The sequence below is a fragment of the Eulemur rufifrons genome, chromosome 30 (assembly GCF_041146395.1).
Source record: "Eulemur rufifrons isolate Redbay chromosome 30, OSU_ERuf_1, whole genome shotgun sequence".
Classification (NCBI taxonomy): Eukaryota; Metazoa; Chordata; class Mammalia; order Primates; family Lemuridae; genus Eulemur; species Eulemur rufifrons.
Genome location: NC_091012.1, coordinates 144,632,454 through 144,648,582, shown reverse-complemented (window position 1 = coordinate 144,648,582; position 16,129 = coordinate 144,632,454). Strand labels below are relative to the sequence as shown.

General features: G+C 45.4%; 1 long non-coding RNA gene across 1 annotated transcript in view; it reads right to left on the bottom strand.

Annotated features, from left to right (window-relative positions):
- Positions 1–1,044: 1,044 nt before the first annotated feature.
- LOC138378680 (uncharacterized) overlaps positions 1,045–16,129 on the bottom strand; it is a 40,995-nt gene continuing 25,910 nt past the window's right edge. Inside the window, exon 4 of the long non-coding RNA XR_011231961.1 lies at positions 1,045–3,580. This is a non-coding gene — a long non-coding RNA (uncharacterized lncRNA). The remainder of the gene's footprint in view (positions 3,581–16,129) is intronic.

Genomic DNA, 16,129 nt, shown 5'->3' with positions numbered 1-16,129 from the left:
AAGGATTTATCTGCAGGATAAATACCAAGAAGTGAAAATGATTAATCAAAAGACACATACATTTAACCTTTGGTAGGCTTTTTAAACTGGCAGATATTTCCCAAGTCTCCTAAGAGAACGCACCAACCTATACTTCCTCTAACAATGCATCAGAGTACCTGTATTTTCTATCTTTCAAAAAATGTTTTCTTAAAAGGCTTCCCTAATTTCAAATATAAAAAGTGAAAAAAATCTGTATTCCTTCTCTCAAGGATCTGATTTTTTCCTGATGACTACCCAGCTATATATACCGCCAAAAAAAAAAAAAATCCTTATCTCCTTTTCACACTGAAATGTGTCTTCATTATATTCTAAATTTCCATATGAATTTGGGACTGCTTTTATTCTGTACCACTAATCTATCTAATCATATACCTGAATCATGATGTTTTGACTACTGTAACTTTAGAATATACTTTTAATGTCTGGGACAACTAGTTCCTTTTTAAAAGTTCCTTTTTTTTTTTTTTTTTTTTTTGAGACAGAGTCTCACTCTGTTGCCCGGGCTAGAGTGAGTGCCGTGGCGTCAGTCTAGCTCACAGCAACCTCAAACTCCTGGGCTTAAGTGATCCTACTGCCTCAGCCTCCCGAGTAGCTGGGACTACAGGCATGCGCCACCATGCCCGGCTAATTTTTTCTATATATATTTTAGTTGTCCATATAATTTCTTCTATTTTTAGTAGAGACGGGGTCTCACTCTTGTTCAGGCTGGTCTTGAACTCCTGACCTTGAGCGATCCACCCGCCTCGGCCTCCCAGAGTGCTAGGATTACAGGCGTGAGCCACCACGCCTGGCCTAAAAGTTCCTTTTTTTTAAGAATTTTTCTGGATAATCTTATTTTTTCCTTACAAAATTTTAGATTCAGCTGGTCTAAACCTTAAAAATTCTGCTGGTATTTTTATTGGGATCATGCTATATTATTGTGTTAGAGCCGGTTGCCCTTGGCCCACAGAGCAAGGAAGCCACAACAACCAAGGTTGCAAAAGGCAAAGGAGTTTATTTGCTAGCTCGAGCTAGGGTCCAAGTCCCAGAGTACCAACGCAGTGGCCTCTTCATGAACAAGGACCCCGCCTTGTGGTACAAGGTGAATTTTTATACTCTCTGCTGTTTACAAGACTCTGGTCTCTGGTTTACAAGCAATATTGGGAAACACATGCCTCACACAAGCTGTTCACACACTGATCATGCCTTGCCCTTTTTATCTAATTGGTCGGTTGGAGCCCCGGGACTCCTAGTCCTTTACTAGGAAGTAACTTGCGGTCGCCTCCCTGGGGCCTTGTTTTTCTCAATTTTTCTGAAGCCTGTTATGCCAAGCTAAGCAGCAAGCAAGCCAGCCATGGATACAGAAGCTGAAATAGGCTGTTAGCCCTTTACAATATTTTCTAGTTCTACATTCCCCCCTTTCTCTTATCCTTACAAGCATTCTAGCTCGTACGTGGGTCCCGTACTTCTTTTAATTCTCAGCAGGAATCACGGCTCAGCCTCTGATACTGTTGTTGCAGTACCATTAATTGTATGGTATTGACCCGTTCTTTTACAAAGGTAACCAACTTATTTAGAATACATGGTCCAAATGTGAGGATGAGCAGAAGCACAATTAAAGGTCCTAATAAGGTGGAAAGCAAAGTAGTCAGCCAAAGGGAGCTATTGAACCATGACTCAAACCATCCTTCTCTTTGTTCGCACTCCCGCCTTCATTTTGCTTGTCCTTCTCTAACTTTAGCCATGGATTCTCTTACTACCCCGGTATGGTCAGCCTAAAAACAGCATTCTTCCCCTAAAGCTGCACATAGTCCCCCTTGCTGGAGAAACACTAGATCTAACCACCCTCTGATTCTGCAACACCACCTCAGACAATGAGGTTAGTGATTTTTCTAGATGGGAGATAGATTCTTCAATTCTGGCTATATCTTCATCTATAGCAGCCCTTAAACCATTGTACCCCGTATGCGGCACTGCTAAGGCCGAGATACCTGTCCCTGCTCCCATTCCTCCCAGACCAAAAAGGGTGGCCAGGGTTATTGCTGTGAATGGTTCTCTTTTTATTCTAGTCATTCCAATGCTCTCCGCACCTCTCATCCATGCAGCATACATGTCATCTTCCTGGGGGTAAATAACTTTAGGAAACACTAGCACCATGATGCAGAATTCCTCTGACTCATTAAAGACAGACAGGCTGAGGCATGGAGTCAGGCCTGTTTTAGAGCAAACCCACCATCCATTGATGCTGGGACCACCCATTTTGCTCCTCCAGTCCGGCTTACAGATGGGTGGACTTTGGCACAAAACTGTGCGTGGCTAGGGGGCACCTTTCCTACGCAGGTTCCGCTTCCAGTGACTGCCTGAAGTGTTAACCCCGGGCCTTTGCAGTCCCACGTGCAGGACCTGGGGGCCTCTTCTCCTGAACGGTAAAAGGGGGTATCTATTCCTATTGCTTCATAGAAAGGGGGTCTGATATCTTAGCATAACCTACAAGCTTTCCTGGCACTGGGATCAGACGCGGTTTAATGCCTCATATGCTGCTGTCAGCATTTTCCATAAGGGATCTTCTAACTCCTTAGCTCTGGGGTTGCTTGTGTTTTCACCTCTTCTATGGGGGTTACTCTGGGGGTCTCTCTGGGGGTTGCTCTGGAGGTTACTCTGGGGGTCCTTGAAAGTGAAAGTGGGGCTACAGTTGGGTGTGGGTGGTTTTATTCTTTCTTTAGCACTGGATTAGGTCCCACAGCATCCAAGATGGGAGAGACTCTTAGTTTAAGCTGTATTATAGTGCCAAAATATGGGCGCTGATAAAGAAGTAGACCCCATGGCAGTCCTGAGACCCACCGCCTGTCCTTTTTCCCTTCATCTGTGAATCTCACACGTATCAGATTGCAGTCAGGGGCATACCTGGTTTGCGAGCATGGCTGGACATAAGACATTTCGATGAGAAGAGGTTGTACCTGCCATTTCCATTCTCCGTCATTGGTGGTCACACACCGCCAGGCTGCACAGTAGAGAGACTCAATCCCTCCACAGACGCGCTTCATTTCCCCTGTTCTAAACCCTGGACAGGCATAAAACCCATTCCGGCTCAGGGATACTCGCCTCTGGTTCTGCCTCCACACTCCCCCTTCCATTTCATCCAGAAAAGCAACTTTTTCTAAATTAAAATATAGGTCTGGCCACCAAGTGTTTAGTGGGGCCACTCCTGAGGTCCTATTATAAACTTCATGGGTTTCTAAGTTAGTGATTTCCCAGGTGAGGTTATAGGGCATGTGGGGATTTGGGTCAGTCATTATTTTTCCTATAAGAGTTATGAATATTACAGTCACCACAACTATTTTTAGTCCGTGTGTGTCCATCATTGGTCCTGCGATGGTCTGGTTGTCACGTGAGTCCCTCATTGGTCCTGCGGTGGTCTGGTTGTCACGCGAGTCAGTCTGGTCTTCAGTGGATTTTCTGGATCTGCCGAGACTCTCCACTGTTCCTGCTGCTGCTCTCGCTCGTCCTCGTTGGCAAGTCTTACGTGGGAGTGGTGTACCCAGGTCGCCACTCCGTCAACCTTTAGGGCAGTGGGGGTAACAAGAATAGTCTGAAAAGGTCCCTTCCACCTGGGCACTAGGGTTTTGCTATTATGCCATTTACCCACACCCAATCTCCCAGCTGGTAGGGATGTCCATTAACCTTTTCTCCCTCCTGTCGGGTGACTTGATAAATGGCTTGGAGGGCAGGCCAGATCTGGCCCTGAACCCATCGCAGGGCCTGTACAGCCTGTAACGCTTCTTTAGGGTTTCCAGACAGAGCCCCAGAGTTCATTCTTGGTATTACCGGTGGAGGAGCACCGTATACTATCTCAAAGGGGGTTAGGTCTAAATGGTAGGGGGCGTTCTGGGCTTGGAACAGGGCGAAGGGAAGGAGGGTCACCCAGTCCCCGCCAGTCTCCAGAACCAATTTAGTCAAAGTCTCCTTTAGGGTTCTGTTCATTCTTTCTACCTGCCCTGAGCTCTGGGGATTATATGCACAATGTAATTTCCAATCTGCCCCCAGAGCCCGGGCGAGTCCTTGACTAATTTGACTTGTGAAAGCTGGCCCATTGTCAGATCCTATGCTTTCTGGCAGCCCGTATCTGGGAACTATTTCTTCTAATATTGTCTTTGCCACTATTAAAGCAGTTTCCCCTTTTGTAGGAAAAGCCTCTACCCACCCTGAGAAGGTGTCTACCAATACCAGCAAGTACTTGTACCCATATTTTCCTGGTCTTACCTCCGTAAAATCTATTTCCCAAAATAATCCTGGCTGCCTCCCCCGTTCCCTGGTACCTGCATGGGTCCCTCTGATCCTCCCCGGCTGCATGACCTGGCAGACACGACAGTTCTAGATAATGCTTTCTGCTGTCTTCCCCTGTGATTTGAATCTGAGTTGTGCAACGGCCAGCAGCTGCAACATCTTTTTCTTGCCAAGATGCGTTGTTTGGTGCAAGTGTCCTAGTAGGTGACTCCCCAAAGTTTCAGGAACTATCAGGCGGTGCTCTCCATCTTGGAACCAGCCATCCTTATCCCGCATCGCCCCCAGTTTTTCTCTGGCCCAGTCCATGTCCATACTGGAATAGTCCGGTAGAGGGGGTATCTCTCCCATCCCTGGGGGCGGCAGGCTCAAGTGTAGGACATCTGTCAGTGTAGGTCCTTCTGTAGCCCTCTTGGCCTCGGCGTCCGCGGCCCGGTTGCCTCAAGCTTCTAGGGAGTCCCCCTTCTGGTGTCCCGGAGCGTGGACTACAGCCACTGCCTTTGGTAACAGGATGGCTTCTAGTAATTGAAGTATTTCAGGCTTATGCTTGATTTCCTTGCCCTCTGCTGTGATGAAGCCCCTTTCCTTAGAGAGGGCTCCATGTATGTGTACTGTCCCAAAGGCATAGCGGCTGTCGGTATACACCGTCAGCCTCTTTCCCTGAGCCCGACGAACGGCTTCCCTCAACGCAACCAGCTCAGCCATCTGGGCAGATGTTCCCTGTGGAAGGCGTGTAGCCCAGATAAGTTTGCCTTGCCCATCCACTATGGCCGCCCCTGCGTACCTGTGTCCTTCCCAGACGACGCTGCTTCCGTCCGTGAACCAAGTCAGGTCGCTGTTCGCAAGAGGGTGGTCTTGCAGGTCCTTTTGGGCCATCTGGGTCTCCTCCAGGATCTCAAGGCAGCTATGTTTGGGCGTTGCCGGCTCAGGATCTGTCAGGAGCATGGCTGGGTTCAGGATGGCAGGAGCCCGGAACTCGATGCGAGGAGCATCCAGCAGAAGTCCCTGGTAGTGAGTCAGCCTCGCATTTGTAATCCACCGTCCTGGCGGCTGCTTCAGGATCCCCTCTATGGCATGAGGGGTGGTAATCTGCAGATGCTGACCCAGGGTGAGCTTGTCGGCATCTTTGACCAGCAAAGCAGCAGCTGCGATGATCCGCAGACACGCCGGCCATCCTGCCGCTACCGGATCTAGTTTCTTGGACAGGTACGCAACTGGCCGCCTCCAAGGTCCCAGTGTCTGCGTGAGCACGCCCCTGGCTAATCCCTTTTTCTCGTCTACAAACAGGTGGAACTCCTTTGTGGGGTCAGGAAGCGCTAGGGCTGGGGCTTCTAACATGGCTGTTTTCAGGGCTCGGAAGGCGCCCTCCGTTTGCATAGTCCATTCCCATGCCTGGCCTGCCTTGCATCCTGCATACAAGGGTCGAGCCTTCTCTGCAAACCCTGGGATCCAGAGGCGGCAGTACCTCACTGATCCCAGGAACTCCCGCACTGTTCGACATGAGGTCGGAGTGGGTATCCCTAGCACAGTCTGTTTCATTGCCTCGGTCAGCCATCTCTGACCTCCTTTTATCTTGTATCCTAGATAGGTGACTTCTTCCTTGCAGATCTGGGCCTTCATAGCACTAGCTCGGTACCCCATCTCAGCCAGCACCCTGAGTAAGTCCTTGGTGCTCCCTAAGCAAGTTTGTGGGGTTGAGGCAACTAGTAGCAGATCATCTACATACTGTAACAGGGTCACCTCAAGATGGCTGGCACGGTACTCACACAAGTCGCCGTGGAGGGCCTTGTTGAACAGGGTGGGTGAGTTCTTAAACCCCTGAGGTAGCCGTGTCCAGGTCAACTGCCCCTGGATTCCCCTCTCTTCATCCTGCCACTCAAAGGCAAATATCTCCTGGCTGTGCGGGGCCACTGCCAAGCTGAAAAAAGCATCCTTTAAATCCAGGACGGTATACCAGGTTTGTGCCAGAGAAAGGGAGCTCAGCAGGGTGTAGGGGTTGGGAACCATAGGGTGGATGTCTAGGACACGCGCGTTGACCTTCTTGAGGTCCTGCACAGGCCGATAATCCTTCCTACTCGGTTTCCTCACTGGCAGCAAGGGAGCATTCCAGGCTGACTGGCACCTCCGGAGAATCCCGGCATGTAGGAACCTTCGAATGTGAGGCATTATTCCCACTCTAGCTTCTTGGGACATGGGGTACTGCCTGACTCGGACCGGTTCAGCCCCAGGTTTCAGTTCAATGTAGAGAGGAGGTCAATGTTTCGCCCATCCTGCTCCCCTTGTCTCGGCCCAGGCTTCAGGAAATTCTCGAAGCCAGTGTTCAATCTCTCTTTCCTGATGAATTTCCATAGGCTGGTACAGTCGGTGTTCATCTACCTGGGCCAAGGTCAGGGCTTGAGTAACCTGAGGGCTGCTGATAAGTTTTCCCTCTGCATCAGTTATTGTTATTGCTTTGTCTTCAAAATGAATTTGGGCCCCTAGCTTTGTGAGTAAGTCTCTTCCTAGCAAGGGGGTGGGGCACTCCGGAATGACCATAAAGGCATGGCTCACTTGCCCTGAGCTCAGGTCCAGCTTTCGCCGGGTAGTCCACCGGTAGGGCCTAGTTCCGGTCGCCCCCTGCACCCAACTAACTTTGTTGGACAATTTTCCATTGGTTTTAGTAATTACTGAATGTTCTGCCCCTGTGTCTACCAGGAAACTAACTGGGATCCCCTCCACATCTAAGGTTACCCTGGGCTCGGGGAGGGGAGCCGAACCCCGTCTTCCCTATTCACTATCTTCTCCTTGCCCCACAAGTAAGATTCTCTTAGGCGACGCTTTTCTCCCTGGGCCCCCCTTTTTCTTTGGGCATTTCCTAGCCCAATGCCCCCTCTCCTTGCAGTAGGCACACTGATCCTTCCCTATCCTCCCCCTACCAGAGTGGCCTTTTTTCTCTTCCCCAAACTCTTCTCTCCCTAGCGTGTTCCCTGTAGCCGCCAGAAGAATCTTAACCATCGCTTTGCTGGTTTTTCTAGTTTCCCCAGCCTGGAATTTTTTATCTCCCTGTCTAATTCTTTCCAGTCTTTCTTCTGGGTCTCTCTATTATTGTAGACCTTCTCAGCTACTTCTATTAAATCCTGCAGTGTCTTCTCACATAACCTATCTATCTTCTGCACTTTTCTTCTTATATCGGGGGCTCACAGAGGCCATCATTACTGCTGCCTTACTCCCTTCCGCGGTGGGATCCATAGGCGTATACTGCCCAAAGGCTTCCATTAGCCTTTCTAAATAGGCCGCCAGGCTCTCCTCCGGCCCCTGGCGAACATCTCCTACCTTAGCCAAATTTGTCAGCTTTCATGCTGCCGCTCGGAGACCGGCCATTAGAGTCTGGCGGTGGACCCAGAGACGCTCCCTACCTTCAGCCTCGTTGTAGTCCCAGGGGGGTCGTTCGAGTGGAAACGCTCGGTCTATGATCCCTGGATTAGTGGTGGGTCTGCCGTCCTCTCCTGGAACCAGTTTCCGTGCTTCCCCCTGTATTCTTTCCCTTTCTTCAGCAGTGAAAAGAATTTTTAGTAGTTGCTGACAATCGTCCCAGGTGGGCTGGTGAGTGAACAAAACAGAATCTAAGAGGTTAATCAGGTCTTTAGGGTTCTCTGAGAAGTTGGCATTTTGAGACTAGTCGAGAAAGGCCAATATTGGTAAGTTTGCTCCCCGTTTGCTTGTGGGGGCCCTATTGCTCACAGGGGGAGAGCCATTACTGGTTCTGGGTCTGGCATCCTAGTAGCCCGTTGCCGGGTCCCGTATGCCGGTCCATCCACCGAAGGGGCTGCAGCGGCTGGGGCTGAGGCCGCCGCGGGCTTATAAGGGGGAGGGGGATTCCACTCCTGGTCTATTAGGACAGGATATGGAGTGGAATCCGGAAGAATGAGGGGTGAGTTCTTGGCCTCCTTTGCTACCATGATCTCGCTGTGTCCTGCTGGGGGCAGGATCTTTTCAAACCCGGGTGGGGGATCCTGAACTAAGTCTTGCCAGACAATGATATATGGAATCTGGTCAGGAGGGTCATGAGGCCCTTTGTTAAAGACTATCTTTTTTACTTTGTTGATAACGCCAAGGTCAAATGTTCCCTCTTGAGGCCATCCAACCCCAAAGGTTGGCCACTCGGACTCACAAAATTTTATAATCTTCCTTTTCCTGATCTTTACAGAGAGGTTATGAGCCCAATCCTGGACTTCCTTAAAATGATCTATGAGAATAGACAGAGATGTTGTTTGTGTCTGTCCCATGCTTGCAAGGGGGAGTGGGAAAAGGGGGTCTCTCTCAGGTGTCCGCCTGACTGCGTCCCTCGCGGGAACTTAGGCACATCTTGGCTAAGGTGTACCCGTATAATCCCCGGGCCTGGTCACTCCTTTTTAGGCGAGTAAATCACTGTTATGCCGTATGATGCTGCCACAGAATCGCAGGTTAGGACCCACTCAGATTCCATAGCTTTCGCCATGGAACCTCATACAGTCATGCTTCACTCATTCAAACAGACAGACAGACTTCAGAGCCACACTAGGACTCCTACTACAACCCAGTAGAAAAGTGTAAAGGCGCACTTCTGTGGGGGTCCCCAAGATGGAGGTGTAACAGTGTATAGACCGATACCAAACACCAGAGCTAGTGAACCAAGAAGGATAAGTTGCAACCAAAAAACAGTAACTCCAGAGATCGAGGGGATCATTGAAGGGATGGCCTTAAGAGACGGGGTTCTGGGGCCTCAGCGGAGTCACGGGCCAAGGATTGGGAGATGCTGTAGGCTGCGGAGGAGAAGGAGAAGAAGGCACAGGGTGAGAAAATCGATTAGTCCACCCTTGTTTGCTCCCCCTGGAACAAAAAGGGCATCCAGCTCTGTTGGTAGTCTCAGAGTCTTTGGGACCTGGAATCGTTTCTCTGCACATCAGTTCAAGTTCACGGTCCTATGAATGAAGAAGAATCATAAAACATGGACAAAAGCAACGAGGCGAGTGACAAACTGGTGACAACACAACAATAAAGATCGACCACAACAACAAGACGTTCCACAAATCCTTAGGCGAACTTGGGCGAACTTGGTTTCCCTGACCCGTACCGGGCCAGCGCTGGAAACCTACCAGACTTGGTTTCCCTCCCAAACAGACCCTTCCCGGGCCCACGCTGGAAACCTACCGAGGGGGCGAGGGACGTCTCCCTCCGCTCCCAACCAGCAACCCTCCAGCGCGTCCGCCTAGGCCTTCTGCTGGTCTCTCTCCACAGCCTAGTTACCTGCACTGTACAGATTTTCTGAGTTGCAACTCCTCCTCGGGTCTGGATTCCGCTCTGGGGGTTTCGGGGATCCCGGATGAGCCCCCAAAATGTTAGAGCCGGTTCCCCTCGGCCCACGGAGCAAGGAAGCCACCACAACCAAGGTTGCAAAAGGCAAAGGAGTTTATTTGCTATCTTGAGCTAGGGTCCAAGTCCCAGAGCACCAACGCAGTGGCCTCTTCATGAACAAGGACCCCACCTTGTGGTATAAGGTGAGTTTTTATACTCTTTGCTGTGTACAGGACTCTGGTCTCTGGTTTACAAGTGATATTGGGAAACACATGCCTCACACAAGCTGTTCACACACTGATCATGCCTTGCCCTTTTTATCTAATTGGTCGGTTGGAGCCCCGGGACTCCTAGTCCTTTATCAGAAAGTAACTTGCAGTCGCCTCCCTGGGGCCTTGTTTTTCTCAATTTTTCTGAAGCGTGTTATGCCAAGCTAAGCATCAAACAAGCAAGCCATGGATACAGAAGCTGAAATAGGCTGTTAGCCCTTTACAATATTTTCTAGTTCTACAATTGATTAAAGAAGAATAACATTTTTCACATATTGAATCATGATGGTGACTCTCTATATCATCTTTTAGGTTTTAGATGATTCTGCTATAGGGGACCTGCATTCTGAGAAACAGCCCTGCCCGTCCAACTGCAGAACAGTGGTGCCTGACACGGGGCGAGCGAAGCCACTGCACACAGTGCAGGCCGCGTCTAGCAGCGGGCTGCAGCCTGACAGTGCTATGTATCAGTGCAAAGTTATCCTTGTTAGGGAAATCAGTAGTTCTTCCCAGCAGCAGAAACTCACTCCAAACCACTTTCTATGGCCCTAGGGTAGAGGACAACTGCAGCTGAAGTAAGAGGTTCAGAATTCCATTCTATACAGGAACTTAAAAATCAGTGGTGTATTATAGGTTTAAGAGAACCAGAATGACATGAGACCCTGGGTGTGGGGAGGAAAAATTAACACTGTGACTTGAAAAGATCATTCTCCCACCTTCCACTCCTAATTCACTTAAAAGATCAGCATTTCAGGTAAATAGACTAAGTTGCATAAAATTAAAACCTATGTGCTAAGTCCCAGCTGAAAGAAATGGGCTCAAAAAGGCTTTTCTAGGCTGGGTGCTGTGGCTCACGGCTATAATCCTAGCACTCTGGGAGGCCAAGGCAGGTGGATCACTCGAGGTCAGGAGTTCGAGACCAGCCTGAGCAAGAGTGAGATCCCCGTCTACTAAAAATAGAGAGAAATTATCTGGCCAACTAAAAATATATAGAAAAACTTAGCCGGGCATGATGGTACATGGCTGTAGTCCCAGCTACTCAGGAGGCTGAGGCAGAAGCATTGCTTGAGCCCAGGAGTCTGAGGTTACTGTGAGCGAGGCTGATGCCACGGCACTCTAGCCTGAGCAACAGAGTGAGACTCTGTCTCACAAGGGAAAAAAAAAAGGCTTTTCTTTTTTTAAGAGACAGGGTCTTGCTCTGTTGCCCAGGCTGGACTGCAGTGGCACAATCATAGCTCACTGCAGTCTCAAAATCCTGGGTTCAAGCAATCCTCTTAGCTCAGCTGGGACTATCGGCATACCCATGATCCCAGCTAATTTTTTTTTTTTTTTAAACAAACAGGGTCTTGCTGTTGTCCAGGCTGTTCTCAAACTCCTGGGCTCAAGCGATCGTCCTGCCTCCACCTCCCAAAGTGCTAAGATTACAGGTGTGAGCTACCATGTGTTGCCCCAAAAAGGCTTGTAGAAGTGACAGGCAGAGCTTTAGTGTACGAAAAGCACTCACCCTAACAATGGCCAGCTAATTAATTAGGGTCACCAACTCTATTTACATAAGCATATTCCTTTTGATGGCAATTATTTCCAGATACTTCTAACCTGGACCATTAACTAAAATACTGGAAATTTAGTATCAGTTTCCAATCCCTAAACTTTAAACTAGTATCAGACTTTAAAATATTTTCTATCTATAGGCCAGACATAGTGGCTCATGCCTATAATCCCAGCACTTTGGGAAGCCAAGGCACGAAGATTGCTTTGAGACCGGCCTGGGCTAAATAGTGAGACCTCATGTCCACAAAAAAATTTAAAAATTAGTTGAGAATGGTGGTACATGCCTATAGTCCTAGCTACTTGGAAGGCTGAGGTTGGAGGATAGCTTGAACCCAGGAGTTCAAAGTTACAGTGCGTTATGATTGTACCACTATACTCCAGCCTGGATGACAGAGCAAGACCTTGTCTCTTAAAAAAAAAAAAAAAAAAATATATATATATATATATATATTTATATACATATTTTTCTAGCTATAGATGAAGATTTTCACATTGGATCAAATTCCCAAAACTGAAGAGCTAATACCAATCATTCTATTCCCTGAAAGTTTCCCAAACTCTTTCTTTACAGATATTAACATTTAGGAAGGGAGAAACTCAGAGCCATTAAGGCTGATGTGTGAAAAAATATCCCATTGTATTTCTGGGTTTTAAAAAATTTCAATTTCTACAATGTGTACATTCTCTCACATTTGGTGAACAGATTATTCCTTTTGTCTCTGTGGGGGTTAGGAGGCTCAATACCTAAACCCAACAGATTGCTTCTAGTAGACTGGTACACATAGCAAGATGCCATGAAGTCAGAATGGGAAATCAGGATCAGAAGTCAGCCATATGACCACGAAACCAGGAAACTAAAACTGTTAATACTGCATAAATAGTTTCTGAGTTTTTTCCATCTCTAAAATTGCTATATTTTTTTCCTATCACCAGTGAAAAAATAAGCTATCAAGATAACTCACTAATCACATAATTACAAAAATTAACTTATTCAACAAATATTCACTGAGCTCCTACATATTAGGACCACATAGATATTTTAATAAGACATATATAAATTAAATATAAGTCACCATATTATAAAACTATATTTTTAAAAGCACAAAAATAAAATAAGCACTATATTCTTGAAACTACCATAGAAGCAAAATATTTATAGACTACCAGAGATTAACTACAGTGCAGTTTAACTAGATAAAAGTAACTTTATTTTTAGTTTGTAGCAACTGCAACACAGTGACAATTAAACACTTTTTAAGATCATTTTAAACACATTTTAAAATCTGGCCTATACAGATGTCAAAATTGAATTGACAATATTCAACATATACTTCTGATTTTAAAAAGTCTTAACAAGCAAACCGATCTCTTTCACATTTATAAAGCACACTCAAAGGCAGACATAATACTTAATCCTTCCTAGGACATAGGTGCATTTTAAAAAAGAAAAAAATGCTCTATGTCAAAATATTATAAACATTCCAAAAATGTAAGCATTTAATGGAACATTAGAAGCATTAATTATTGAACAAGACAAGATGCTCATTATAATCACAATGTTCTAGAAGTTCTAGCCAATGCAATAAACAATCTGGCTCCAGAGTCCATTCCTTTTAATTTTCTACATCTCTCTTCCAAAAGAATAATAGATTTGTGAAGACCACTTAAAATCTTTTAAAATCCTGAAGGAAAAATGAAAACAGGTAAAAAAAAAAAAATACATGAAAAATGTTAAATCTCATACCAATTGAAATAAAAATGAAGAAAATAACAAATATTTTCTGCTCAAATGGACAGACTTAAAAAATATTATAATTCTAATGATTTCATGAGTTCAGTGAATAGTCCTAGGATTACAGGCCAGAACTTCATAATTAAAGTGTAAAAGACTAACTAACGTGCCGTTATCCTTACCCCTAGAATCCCAATCCCAGGAATCAAGTTTCAGAATATACTCACGGATGTGCCCAGACTGAACCTGGGAGTGGACACTGGGCTGCGATTACCCTTCCCGTGTTTCTGACAGACAACACTGGTAGAATTTTATTTTAGAAAATGTGGCATCAGAGATATGTTTCAATTTTTTTAACCCATCATGTGGGTTGTGATATGTGATGTGTGATGTGATATGTGATGGGTTAAAAGTGCATTTTAAAAATTTTCTTTCTTTTTCCCTGTATAGTAACATTTCAAGACAGTCCCTTCTTCCCCCTTCCCTTCCTCTCTCACCATGTACTCAAGAAAGTCCCTGCTGAAAAGAACAGTAACCCAGTGGGCAAGACATGACGCCTTCCGCACTGGCCCTGAGCAGCACAGCACAATCCACAGTCTGAACAGCGGTTAAGGGCACAGACCTGAGAGCCAAAAGCTCTAGGTTACAATCTCAATTCTCCTATCTCCTAGCTGAATAAACCTTGATAAAGTCACTTAACCTCTCTAAATTTTCTCAAGTATATAAATGAATACAATTTATTAAACAGGTAAGTTAAGATAATACAGAAAAGTACTTTACACAGAGCCTGGCATTTATTTAGTAGTTCAACTAATGTTAGGATATTATTATCTGTATTATTAATTTAAAAAAAGCCACCTGTTCATTCCTTTAAAAAAAAGATTGTCTTATCTGTTCATGTTGTTATAACAGAATATTTGAGGCTGGGTAATTTATAAATAAAAGAAGTTTATTTGGCCCACAATTCTGGTGGCTATAAAGACCAAAAGCATGGCACCAGCATCAGCTCGGCTGCCGGTAAAGGCCTCAGCTGCACTAGCACATGGAGAAACGGAAAGGCAAGCAGGCCTGTGTGAAGGGGGACCACACAGGAGGAGGACCCTCACTTTACAGCACCCACTCTCGGGGAACTGATCCATTCCCACCAGGGAGAGAACATGCTCCCTGGGGAGGGCATTAGTCTTCTCAGGAGGGATCCACCTCCCTGACCAAACCCCTGCCACCAGGCCCCACCTCCCAACACTGCCTCACTAATTTTTTTGGCAGGGATGAATCACATCCAAACCGTAGCAGAGAAGTCACATTAAATACACAGTATGTACAGTCCACCCTCAGGATCCAGGGGTTCTGCATCCAGGGATTCAACCAAGCATGGATAGAAAACATCTCGGGGAAGAAAATTCCACAAAGTTCCAAAAAGCAAAACTTGAATTTGTCACATGAATAAAGTGATATACAGGCATCATAATGGGTATTAGAAGTAATGATTTAAAGTATATGGGAGGATGTGTGTAAGTTATATGTAATTACAATGCCATTTTATATAAGGAACTTGAGCATCTGTGGTCCTGGAACCAATTTCTCACAGATAATGAGGGATGTCTACCAAATTAAACTTTCTAAAATATAAAAAGTTCTGAAATTTAAAAACACATGTGGGCATAACTGTATTAGAGGCTTACTTGCCTAATTGAAGATTTAGTGAGTTACTTGAGCTCTTATTATAAAGGTATGGAATGAGTGATGAGAAGGATGTATCAGGACATTTTCACATACATGTAAGAGAAAAATCCAAAGCAAATTGGATTAAACAAGGTGTTTACTGACTCCTATAACTGAAAGTGTAAAGGCATAGCACCTTCACGGAAGGCTCGAGCTAGCAGCTCAACTGAGGTGACCGGGGCATGGTTTTTCTCCACTCTGTTCCTTCACTGTTGACTTCTTATTCAACTAGCTTTCCTTTGATGGTCAGAAGATAATTGCCAGGAGTTCAGTGACTACGTTTTCAAGTTGAAATTCAGAAAAAAAAAAAAGTGTCTTCATCCCAGCATTCCTAGCAAATGTCCTAAGATTCATTCTGACTGATCAGGCTTAAGTCACATACCTGACGCTATTGGTTTAGGTAAGACACATGATCCATTCCTACAAACCCATCAAAACTTATATGAAACAAAGCACATTAAAGTTGACCTTAGTGATTTAAATTTCTTATATTACTAAACAATGATATTACTACATTTAAACTGATGGGTAAAGCACATCATATAACTTTCCCTATCTTCTTAAAAATTACTCTCCCAGATTTTCATCACAACCTATCAAGAAAAAAAATTAAAATTTTCCCTTAATGTAAATCACTTTTTGAAGGATTCAAAATGTACTACTAGATTACCTGGTAAAATCAAAACCACAAGTTCATGATTCTTCTTGTTAACATAACTGAAAGCAACACCATAGATTTTCAAGAAGAAAAAGAGGTCCTTACCCCATACTTTTTTGAGATTATAATAACAACTTAAAAGATAGAAGACTACAGGAATATCTTGACTTTGGCAGAAAAGAAAGAAATAAAAAAAAAAAGAAGTGGTTTGTTTCATACAGCCTTAAAATATAAGCAATTAGATAATCCATCCTATGGCCCAAGACCCCTCTTACCATACTCACCGCCACACCTCTTCTCTTGCCCCGCCCAAAACACAGGGTCCTAGGAACACAGTGGGGGATGCGCACTTCAGGGAATCTTACTGTGAATGCTCACTCCAAAGCCAAATACAAATCATTCCTGCACTGTTTCCTAATGTTCACGTACCTCATTCTTACAATTAGCACAGAAAACACAAAGTTTATTCTCAGATTTTATAATGGATAAAAAAGCAAAATTGCATTTATTAGACTGAAAGCCAATACTCAAACATGTAGGAGTATTCTGGCTCTGATGGTAAAGTTTCAAAAAAAACAAAAA